General features: G+C 36.6%; 1 protein-coding gene across 3 annotated transcripts in view; it reads right to left on the reverse strand.

The window, feature by feature from the left end:
• LOC150091327 (beta-1,4-N-acetylgalactosaminyltransferase bre-4-like) overlaps window positions 1–6,104 on the reverse strand; it is a 334,677-nt gene extending 328,573 nt beyond the window's left edge. For 2 of the 3 annotated variants that reach the window (XM_090383216.1, XM_090383209.1), the window contains exon 1: window positions 5,863–6,104. The gene's annotated coding sequence lies outside the window, so the exon portion shown is untranslated. The remainder of the gene's footprint in view (window positions 1–5,862) is intronic. The other variant, XM_090383223.1, reaches the window with a different exon arrangement.
• Window positions 6,105–11,159: the final 5,055 nt, after the last annotated feature.

Genomic DNA, 11,159 nt, shown 5'->3' on the forward strand with positions numbered 1-11,159 from the left:
AAACCCTTAACCATAATTATGAGGGCATCCTTGGACTCGGGGAAGTCCCCACGGACTGGAGATGTGCAAATGTATCTCCAATTCACAAAGGGGGATCAAAGGGTGACACAAGCAATTACAAACCTGTTAGTTTCACTTCTGTTCCAGAGAAAATAATGGAGTCACTGGTTAAAGAAGCATTGCAGGATCATTTAGACAAGACTGCAGCAATAATTCAGACACAGCATGGGTTTGTCAAGGGGAAGTCTTGTCTGACAAATCTGATTGGATACTATGATGTGGTCACAAAGGAACTGGATGCAAAAAATAATTTTGATATCATATACTTGAATTTCAGGAAAGCTTTTGATACTGTTGCACATGGAAGACTACTGTACAAACTGGAGCAGTATGGCATTAAAGGCAAGTTGCTACAATGAATAGAAGGATGGTTGAGTAGGAGAGGATAGAGAGTGGTGGTCAATGGTTACTGCTCTATGTGGACTGATGTTATTAGTGCTGATCGTCAGGATTCGGTGTTGAGCCCATTGTTGTTTTGTATATTTATCAGTGATATTGATGAAAGTATATCAGCTTAATGTCAAAGTTTGCAGGGTTGTTAATAACAGTAATGAAAGTATGCTGCTGCTGCAACAGGATCTTGAAAAGTTGGGTAGATGGGCTGATAAGTGGCAACTGAAGTTTAACATTGAGAAATGCAAAGTACAGTCAGTCCTCGTATAGCACGATAGTTGCGTTCCTAGAAACCCTCGTGCAATGCAAAATCGTGCAATATAAACAACAGGCCCTATGGGAAAAATGGGGTTAGGTGCCGACCACCCAAGATTGAACACACATTTCTAACCAAAACATTACCAAACACAATAAATAATCGTAATAAAATACTTACGCATTTTATTACGACTATTACGTAATAAAATATTGCTAATGCTTTTGCTTATATCGTAAGCAAACTTGTTTTTTGTTTTATTTTCTATCCAAACAGATGACAGGCGTTCCATCTCTTCCAATTCTTTGTGTCTTAATCGAATGGATTTTAATTACACTTTGAGTTGTTCCTGCTATGAAATTGTTTTCGTTTTCTCTGCATTCTTTCTAATTCTCGGCGTTGCCTCATTTAGGTCTGTAGCACGTGAAATATCACATTTCGCTCAAAGCGTTTCACAATTTCATATTTTTTCTCAATCGACAGAGGCGGAGGCCCGTGTGATTTTGGCCATAAAGTAAGAGTATGAGGCCACTATAAATTTTCCCGGGTAAGAATTTTTGACTCAGTCCGCCTCTGTTTATCGATATCGCTTTTCTTTTTCTGTCCGAATCTGTAGTGTCATCACCAGGACGCTTCCTTTTCACACCTTTTAAGTATTTTACTCATTTTTAGGGAATAAAGCACAATTACAAAACGAGGAGGCATGCTTGATACACGTAAACAAAGCTGCGCGCGTATAGCAACTGAATAAACTACACCATAAAGGCAGAGATACACTATTAACACCTCACATTTTACTAAAGCACATTTCTGGGGGTTACTACCATAAAGCAATAAAAACAATTTCCAGTTGCGCTCCCTCCCGCCAGTGGAATCTATTATAAACTGGTAGTAAACTCGATCTAATTGCATTTGCGATTATACCGATAGCTGGAGTTGTGTTGGTTTTTACGTTATTATGGTGAAATGTGTTTCCCCTTCACTGATATAAAAAACAAATACATTTTCAGAATCTTCTCTTCATGCCTATCGTGTTGGATTCAGTTGGGGTGATTGCCATTTCTTGTAAACACAAAGGCGAATCGTGCATAAGCGAATTCGGTTCGTGTTATATAAGATATCGTTCCCCTATTTATAAATCGTGTATGATCGAATTCGTGTAGTGTAAACACGTGTTATACGAGGACTGACTGTACTACATATGGGTAGCAGTAACCCCAGAGAAATATATCAACTATGTGGTGTTACACTGAGAGTAGTGGAGAATGAATAAGACCTTGGGGTAATTGTGCAGTCAGATATGAAATTTTCTGAGCAGTGCAGACAGGCTGCCAGAGTAGGTCATGGGGTGTTGTCAATGATATACAGGAATTTTGCAAGCAGGGATAAGGATGTGATTATCCTCTTGTATAAGGCAATGGTTGGGCCACACCTTGAGTACTGCATACAGGTCTGGAAGCCTCATTTTAGGAAGGATGTAGAGTTGCTAGAACGAGTACAGAGAAGAGCAACAAGACTGGTGAAGGGAACAAAGGGATGCTCTTATGAAGATGTTGTTATTTGGTTTTCAGGAGCATTAGCAACTAAGGCCATATTGCTCCGGGGAAAATGGGATGGTCATTCCCTTACCTTTCTGCATCCTCCATATTTGGTGGTCATGGGCTCGAACTCCATTCTAATCAAGAAGCGTGTGCTATGCACTGCTGCTCTTCACCATCTGGCTACGGAGGCGCCTCTCTGATGAAGAAAGGCTTCAGTTCTGCAAACTGCAGCTTCTGGAGACTAAGCCCCTGCAAAGCGATCTGATTGAGGTGTATAAGGCCTTGAATGGATTGAGCAGGCTTAATGCTGAGGGAATTCTTCCTCTTGCTCAGATTACAAACCTGAGGGAGCATAGATTCAAACTGAGGAAAGACAATTGTAGAATAGATATGTGCAGAAGTTTGTCTTTAGCCAACGGGTAGTTGATTGCTGGAACAAACTTCCCCCTGTTGTTGTGGAAGTTGATAGCTTAAATAAATTCAAAACATATGGAATGAATGGATCAGTGAAATGGGAAGGGGTGGTTTTTTTTTTTTTTTTTTTTGGCTGATACTGTGTAAACTTGCTTTCTTACAACATGTGCTGCCTGTACTAATGCTAATGCTAAAATTGTTTTAAGTTAGTGTCTGGAAACCATATATCTGCATGATGATCTCAAAGTGTTTAAGACCTTAAAAGGTTAGTAAACTAAATGTGAGAGAATTTTTATCTTAGTACCATGGCACACACACAACTGGACATATATTTAAAATAAATATGCAATAATTGTGAACTAGATGTCTGAAAATTTTTCTTTAGTCAGAGAGAAGAACAACCGACTGTTAGAATAAACTCTCACATGAACTTCCATCATCCGCTCTTGTGAAGGATGTAATCTTAATAGGGATCAGATAAATACTTGAAAGAAATGGGTAAATGAAATGAGGGAAGGTAACACTGGTTGGTTGGTTTTATTTCATTTTTTAATTTAAATTTAATTAATTTTTTTTTCCTGGTGCTCCATACACTCAAATTTTTTATTAATCCATGAAACTGTAGGTGTACATAAAATTTAAGTAAATTTCAAGATCTTTTCATACCGATACATGGAAAGTTAAAGAATTTTGATCTAAAAACTTTCAAAAAACAATATATTACATGCACATGGATTTCACAATTCTGAATAACTAAATCTCACATAATTTTTTTATTTTATTTAAAAATTTACTATTAATGTGACTGAAAATCAAAAATACAGTTAACTCTGCAAAATCCAGCACTCTAAAATCTGGAATTCTTTAAAACCTGATATTTAAAAAAAAAAAAAAAAAAATCAACAATTAAGACAACAATCCACCCCTCGTACGAATGATCCCATATCTTTAAGAATGCATGCAAAAAATAGTGACAGTTTTTACTTCATAAAATGCTTGCAGTATTATCTTGTCCTTTAATATATTTTTGTGACTATCAAGATTTAAACTGCATAAATAATGCAATGGTCTCAATTCTCACAGCCAAACAAACTTGCCTTTGCAACAAGTTGCCCTGATGTCGCACTACTTTCAAACATATGGGTTTACCAAAAGGTTACTTGATAATTTCTAAGATGAGATGAGACTGCTATAACAGTGTTTCAGGACTAACTAGTCCCTCATCAGATAGCGGGTGATCTCTAGTAACAACATGCAGAAAAAACACTTGTAAATAAGTTGTTTGATATGAAGTATACAAAATCAGTGTTTCAAAGTTGTAATACAGCTAGAGCTATTTGTTGAAAATAGTACAATACATATCAACTTCTTACACTAATCAAGTTTCTTCTGCTATGGGAATTAAGACCATTCCATTAACCACGCACTTTAGATCCTGTTGCTTGCAAACACAATGCAAGGGCACAACAGTCATTAAAAATGTTCACAGCTGTAAGTAAATTCAATTGTTTGTGCTCAATATTTATTAAAATGGACTTCTCTAAAATTGCTCAACCACTAGTTATACTTTTTTTAAAGTCTGGCACCTCGCAATCCCTAAGGGTGCCAGATTTTAAACAGTTCACTGTATAAGCAAGATTGCAGTGAATCAGAAATCTCCCTGTGAGAGGGAAAAACAAAGGATAGGGCAGTAGTATCAGTAAATAACAATCTCAGAAAGAGAAAAGCTTTAAGAGTTTTAACAAGTAGGAATTTAAACTTAGTAGGATCGGGGTAGGTAGGGAACTCGTGAACTCTCGTCCTTATGGGATGCATTCCTGAAGTTAGAAATGAGCGATTTCTGTATATTTCATTTGATATTATGTGAATAGCAACTACCTGGGAAAAAACCTCAAGGTTTACATCCAATATAATTAATGCCTGTAATTCTATCATCCCAATCACAATGTTTTTATTAGCTCTTACAGAATTTGCATAACAAAATTTGTGATGAACTGTGGATAAAGTTCAATCATATTTAAAAAGAAAAAGGGCTAGAAAACCAAATTAAAAAAGTGACTAGTGTCATTTTATTTCAATTTACATTAATTGTGGAACAAATGTGTGTGTGTGGGGGGGGGGTTGGCAGGAATTCGAGGAAGTGAGTTTATGCATGCATTAAATTTTAATATATATTATATTTTAATAACTTAAAGCAATCAAGTGGCTATTAGTTTATTTATTTAAACAAATGTATTAACTGAAATACAGAAATATCTACAAAAAAAAAAAAAAAATTCTGTACTAAAGAAATCAGGTCTTGTGCAAACATAACTAGTTTTTTTGTTTTTTTTTTTCCATTGGAATAGCATCACTTTCATATTAGGAAGGTTAGTGTCCTCTGATAAAAAGATATGTTGTTTATAAACCCCAGGGGCTCACATCTGGTAAGTATGGGCTTGGCACACCCAGGGTCCTGAGCACTGGATATCATCATTCTTCTCTTTTTTGGTAATTCCCTTCTACTTTTGACTCACTCTCTCTCTCTCTCTCTCTCTTTCTCTCTGGTAACTCGGGAATTTTTTTTTTTTTTTTTTTTTGGCTGGTGCTGCATAAGCACCAGGCTTCCTTGCACCGTGTAGCTATTAATAATAAAAATATGAAAATAAGCTATCTACCTGGAAAAGTTGTATAATTTCGACTTGTCAATGCTAATCACAATGGTGATGAAACTGTCCTAAATTGTTTTTAGCTTTTCAAAAGTACGGCACATGATGATTATTGCAATTCCATCCACCCCCATTTGTTCCGCATCCAAAACCATCTCCGCTTCTGTACAGCGCTGTAAACATTCAGTGACTATATCTACACCAGATAGAAATTACTCCAACTCGATATATAAAAAAAAATATATATATATATAGTACCACAGGAAAATTCTAGAAAAATTTCTAGAATCAAGTATTCTATTCTAGTACCATTCTAGTATCAATATTCTATATAAGTAATTAAACGTCATCAGAAAAATACTTCCTTTATGAGTACATGTTCGAGAAATCTACTCCAATCAAACTGCATAGTAACAGCTATTACATTCATTTTTATGGGATAAGTATTGTGATCGAAATCTTAACATAATAAACATTTACAAAGCAAATATTTCATATTTTAATTCATTAAAGGTTCGATCAAAATAACAACAAAAATTGGAGAAATTACCTTGGTAGAATTTTTCACGTTTCTCCATGTACATAAAAAGAGGTGATTAATAGTGAATCTTACGGGAAAATTCCTACTGTTATATTCTAAACTGTTACCCAAATAAAATCCTCACAATGACACTTAACAAAACATAACACAGTTACTGACAAAACGGACTCACGTGTTAAACTATTGTCAAAGCAATCATTAAAACGTGTACATCTACCACATTCACGATTTCTACCAGTCCAGAAATTTCATTGCTGCTGTCCACCTACCGTCTGACCATTTTGCTACACAGTGCCCTCTTTCTATGAAATGCAAAAATAACGATTTATTATTTATTTTTGACCTAAAGGATGACCGCTAGGACATCAGATTATATACGTTTGCATACGTGCGTAGGCGAATGAATATTGTGGCCGCCATGGGCGTCCGCAGAGGGGGACAAACGGGGCACTTTCCCCTCCCTGGGATCGAGTAAAAAATTCCACAAATTATAAACGTAAAAGTGATTGAGATATGTAACCTTACACCCTCGACCATGGGATGCTTTGTCTGCCTTCAAATTTTATTACGAGTTGGCTAGTTTCGGCCCTCGGCGGGTAACCATTGAACACGTGTTTCATCTATTGCAGCAATAAAACAGAGTTCCTGTTTTTGGTTTATCGACTGATATTCCCCAAACTTTACCAGAAGTTTTTGAACATTGCGACTATTTCCCTTCTATTAATTCGGCAATAACTATTGGTGTGACATTACCTGTTACGACCTGTACCATTGAAAGAAATTTCAGCACCTTGAGAAGTGTGAAAACATGGTTAATGGGTCCACTATCTCAGAAACTCGCCTATAAGGTTTATGTATGATTAGTGTGCACAGGAATAAACTAGAAAAGGAAACGGTAAAGAAGAAATTTATTGAAAATGTCATCAATAGGTTTGCAAGCAATTAACGGAGGATTCAATTCTTATACGATACGTGATTATTGAAATTATTATTATCTATGTATACATGAAGTTATGTAAAAGAATATAAGAAATAGAAAAGGAGAAAGGGTGACAGAACAGATTAATGCCATGAAATTTATGATTGTACATTACATTTGTCTGTATATAACAATTTTTTAGTTAATTGTAATACCAACTAGATAAATTGGGAAATTTAGCATTAATGTATTAGCGGTGCAAACTATACTCATTAGTTCAAAGGGCCAAGTTTAGGTAAATTAAGTTGGACTTCTTTGTTGTACCCTATAAATAAACACACAAAATAAAATAATATAAAATAGTAAAATTAAAATGATAATATAGCTAATTATAGATATATGGATACATTGAATGGAACGTTAAGGTTAGCTCCACTCAATATATCCCATCAATAATTAGCTCAAGCTATCTGTTTCTGTTTGCCATCTGGCAAATGGCAAAGAGAAATGAGTATAGTTTGCATCCCTAATACTTTTATGCTAAATTCTCTAATTTATCTAGTTGGTATTATAATTAATTAAAAAAACTGTTTTATATATATATATACATTAATTCTTGTTTGCTTTATATTGTAAAGTTATATACATTATGTCTGTGTTTTTGTATTGATGCAATACTGTATTCTATAATCTACTTGTTTAATTAAATAATTATTTAAAAATTAATTAAAAATTTATTGATGTAATTATTTGTCTCCAAGCTTTGTTCCCCCCCCCCGGAAAATTTTCTGTGGATACCCATAGTGGCCGCTAACAACTCTTCACACCTTGGCTGTCAAACAAAAAGACGGCAGTCTGTTAGTTTGATTGAGCGGGCCACTGCAGCAAAGAAAAGTCATTGTCGTGTTCCTGGAACCATTTCATAGTGATTCGGGCTTTGTGCACCGGCGCATTATCCTGCTAAAAGTTAACATCTGACTGAGGATAAACTGCCAACATGAACGGTTTCACTTGGTGTATGATGTTTACATACGATGTGGCATTCAGACGTGAATCTATCAATGGACCCAACGTGTGCCAAGAAAACATTTCCCACACCATAACACTGCCCCCACGACCTTGCACAGTAGTCGTAAGACATGATGTGTACCTGGATTCATGTTGTTTTCGGCAAATTCTGAGCCTTCCACCAATATGATGAACCAGGAACTTCGACTCGTCAGACCAAGCAACTGTTTTCTAATCCTCGATAGTCCAGTGTTGGTGTTGCTGTGCCCACAGGAGGCGTGCTTTCTTGTTCTTCGTTGATAACAAAGGTACGCGATGTGTCCGTCGACTGCTGTAGCCCATTCGCAACAAAGTGCGACTAGTGGTCCGTTGCGATATTTTGTTCTGTGTGAAAAGTGAAAAGTTCAGGACAACTTCCGTTTCAGAGATGCTTTGTCCAGCACGTCTTGCACCTACTACCATTCCACATTCGAAGTCCGTTAGATCACTCCTTTTCTTCATTCTTACTACGGTTTGTACGCTTAACTGATACTAGAAAGGTTGCATTTATATCCACAACTGTGGTCATGTGACTTGCAACGTTGTGGGACAGACCATTTGTGTACACAGCAGGGGTGTACCTAATAAAGTGGCAGCACAGTGTAAATACATATATCATACGATTAATAAAAACATTGAAATTTTCGTTAATTAATTTTAAATTAGTTTTGATTTCAATCATTGAAAATATCACAATAACATTAGCGTGGAATGCATCTAAAGTTACAGTGGGAAGACGTCGACAGCAAGTTGCATTAATTCTACCATCGATGACGTTGGATGAAAGTGTTTTGTATGTGTATAGCCAGCTGGGGCTTTGTTTCAAATAAAAGTAAAATCTAGTACTACCAAAGGTATGAATCTGCGGATCGTCTATCAACGGAAGAGATTTCAGGAGTTCTTAAAGAAAAAAAAATTATCAACTTATGAAAGCAATATTGCACATTGTGCCCAGATCAAGAAAAGTTCCGGATCATTCCCTTTTAATCAAGTCATTTACCTCAGAGGATCTATACCTCATCTTGGTAACAAGCAATGTCCCTTTCAATAAGCTAAGGAATCCAGAATTCAAACGATTTTCATTGTATAAATCAAGACATATCAGGATATATCAAAGAGGGCACTGACTCTCTTTAAAAATTACAGCTGTGAATTACAGGTTCCGAAAAAGCGATAAGTGTTTGCCTTTTTATTTACCTAATTATTATTTTATATTGCACTTTATACGTAGTCTTATAGTTATTGTTACGCTGGTTACTTTTATTTTTAATTTAGATAAAGTTTTTGTAGATTACTACTTAATATACGTAAAACCGTTATTTCGTTCGAATCTTGCAGCCATTGTTTTTGTATAGAGTAGTAGGGAATTCATATTTTTAATTTTGGTAACTAGGCAGCTCTAACGTATAATTAATAGCGTAATACGCATCACTGTATTTAGGATTCTATTAGATAGCTTAATATTGACAATTAATTAATTAAATTTATTGATCTTATTAATTTAAAATCTCATGGAAGAGCAGATATCAGACTAGAGCAGCAAAGCAACGGGCACAAAGTGGAAGTAGTGCTGTGACTCGGGGGAGAACTGAAGGGAGCAATTCTCCAACGCATCACAGCCTAAAAAAAATGTACAACTTGTGAAATGTTTGCCGAACACTCTGGAACAGAACATGATCTACCCAAGGAGGATATCTTTGTGTGTACCAGGTGCAGAGAGTGTCTAGAAATTAGGCACCAACTCAGCATTCTACTGGACGTCTATGAGATCTTGAGGTGTAGGGTGGATGCCCTCGAAAAAATTAATATGAGGAGCCCGTCAAGCTCTCAGCTGCCCAACTCAACGCCAGAGCTCAGTCCTGGGCATCGGGCAACACAGAGGCAATCTCCAAGGCAGAATGGGCTGGTCCCAAAGGAACTAGTTATTGTTGGTGACTCCATTGTCAGGGAGACGGGGAATATATGGTGTAAAAAGGATAGATGGAATAGGATCAGGGTATGTCTGCCAGGGGCAAACGTTGATGACGTTGTAAAGCATATATCATCTTTTAAGGGCACAAAAGGTGATATTGTTGTACACGTTCGCACCAATGACATTAAGAGTAGGAAATCTGCAGATTTACTTAACAAGTACAGGTCAATGTTGCAAAAAAGTCGAGATTCAGGGTTAAATTTGAAAGTGTCTGCAATTCTGCCCAGACACGATAGGACAGAATACATAATAAGAGCCTTGTCAATCAATTCGGCCCTGGAGGGAATGCGCAAGGATCACGGGGTAGAATTTTTTTCAGCGTGGTCTGTGCTTGTAAACAGGAGAGACTGCTTCTACAGGGATGAGATACATTTAAATAGAAAGGGTGCAAGAATATTTGCTGATGCTATCGAGGCAGTGTTAGGTGGGTCAGAAAACTGCTAGCTTGGGGGTTTTCACAGACTAATAGGTTAAACGTAGCCGCAGGCAGAGGTGAAGGTGATTCTTGCACAAATTTTATTAGTATAAGTAGCGCCTGGAGCGAGGGGTGCTGGGGGTTTCAGGGACTGATGGCAGTCATCGTGAAACAGGTGGGTACATGGGATGTGTTAGGGTAACAAATAATAAGGATAGGCACATGTATACTTGCATGTGTATACATGTGCCTATCATGTATAGTAAATATATTTGAAGTACTGTATAGTAAATAAATTTTATGAATTTGAACTGTTGGTCAAGACACCAAAGGCTGATATTGTTGGGATAGCAGAGACCTGGTGTCACACAGATATAAGGAATGCAGAATTGGATTTTGGGGAGTACAATGTGTACAGAAAGGATAGACAGGATAGGAAGGGAGGAGGTGTTATGCTGTTAATTAAGAAAAATATAAAATCAAAAGAAGTGCATCCAGTTGATATAGATCAACAGTGCACTATTGAGTCAGTTTGGTGTGACATAAGCACTGCGAAAGCAAAAATAAGAGTAGGAGTGTATTATAGGCCTATTGACTCGAATGAGTACAATGAACAATTGTACAGAGAAATAATAGAGTGGGCTAGTAAATCAGAATGTCTTATAATGAGGGATTTTAACTTCCCAGATATTGACTGGAACTTGTGGGATGGTCACTCACACACTAGTAAGACTTTTGTGTATTTATTGGATAATTGTTTTTTGCAGCAGCATGTTCGAGAGGCAACCAGAGAGGGTAGTAGTAGTAGTAGTAGTAGTAGTAGTAGTAGTGGCACCTGATGCAAGAAAGCAAGTGTAGGAGCTTATGCAGCATCAGCCAAAAAAAAAAAAAAAAAAAAATCACACCATACCCTCCAATTGCCTGTCCAGTTCCTCCTTAAATTTATTTAACCT

This window comes from Mastigoproctus giganteus, chromosome 1 (genome assembly GCF_048544385.1).
Source record: "Mastigoproctus giganteus isolate SK-2022 chromosome 1, ASM4854438v1, whole genome shotgun sequence".
NCBI lineage: Eukaryota > Metazoa > Arthropoda > Arachnida > Uropygi > Thelyphonidae > Mastigoproctus > Mastigoproctus giganteus.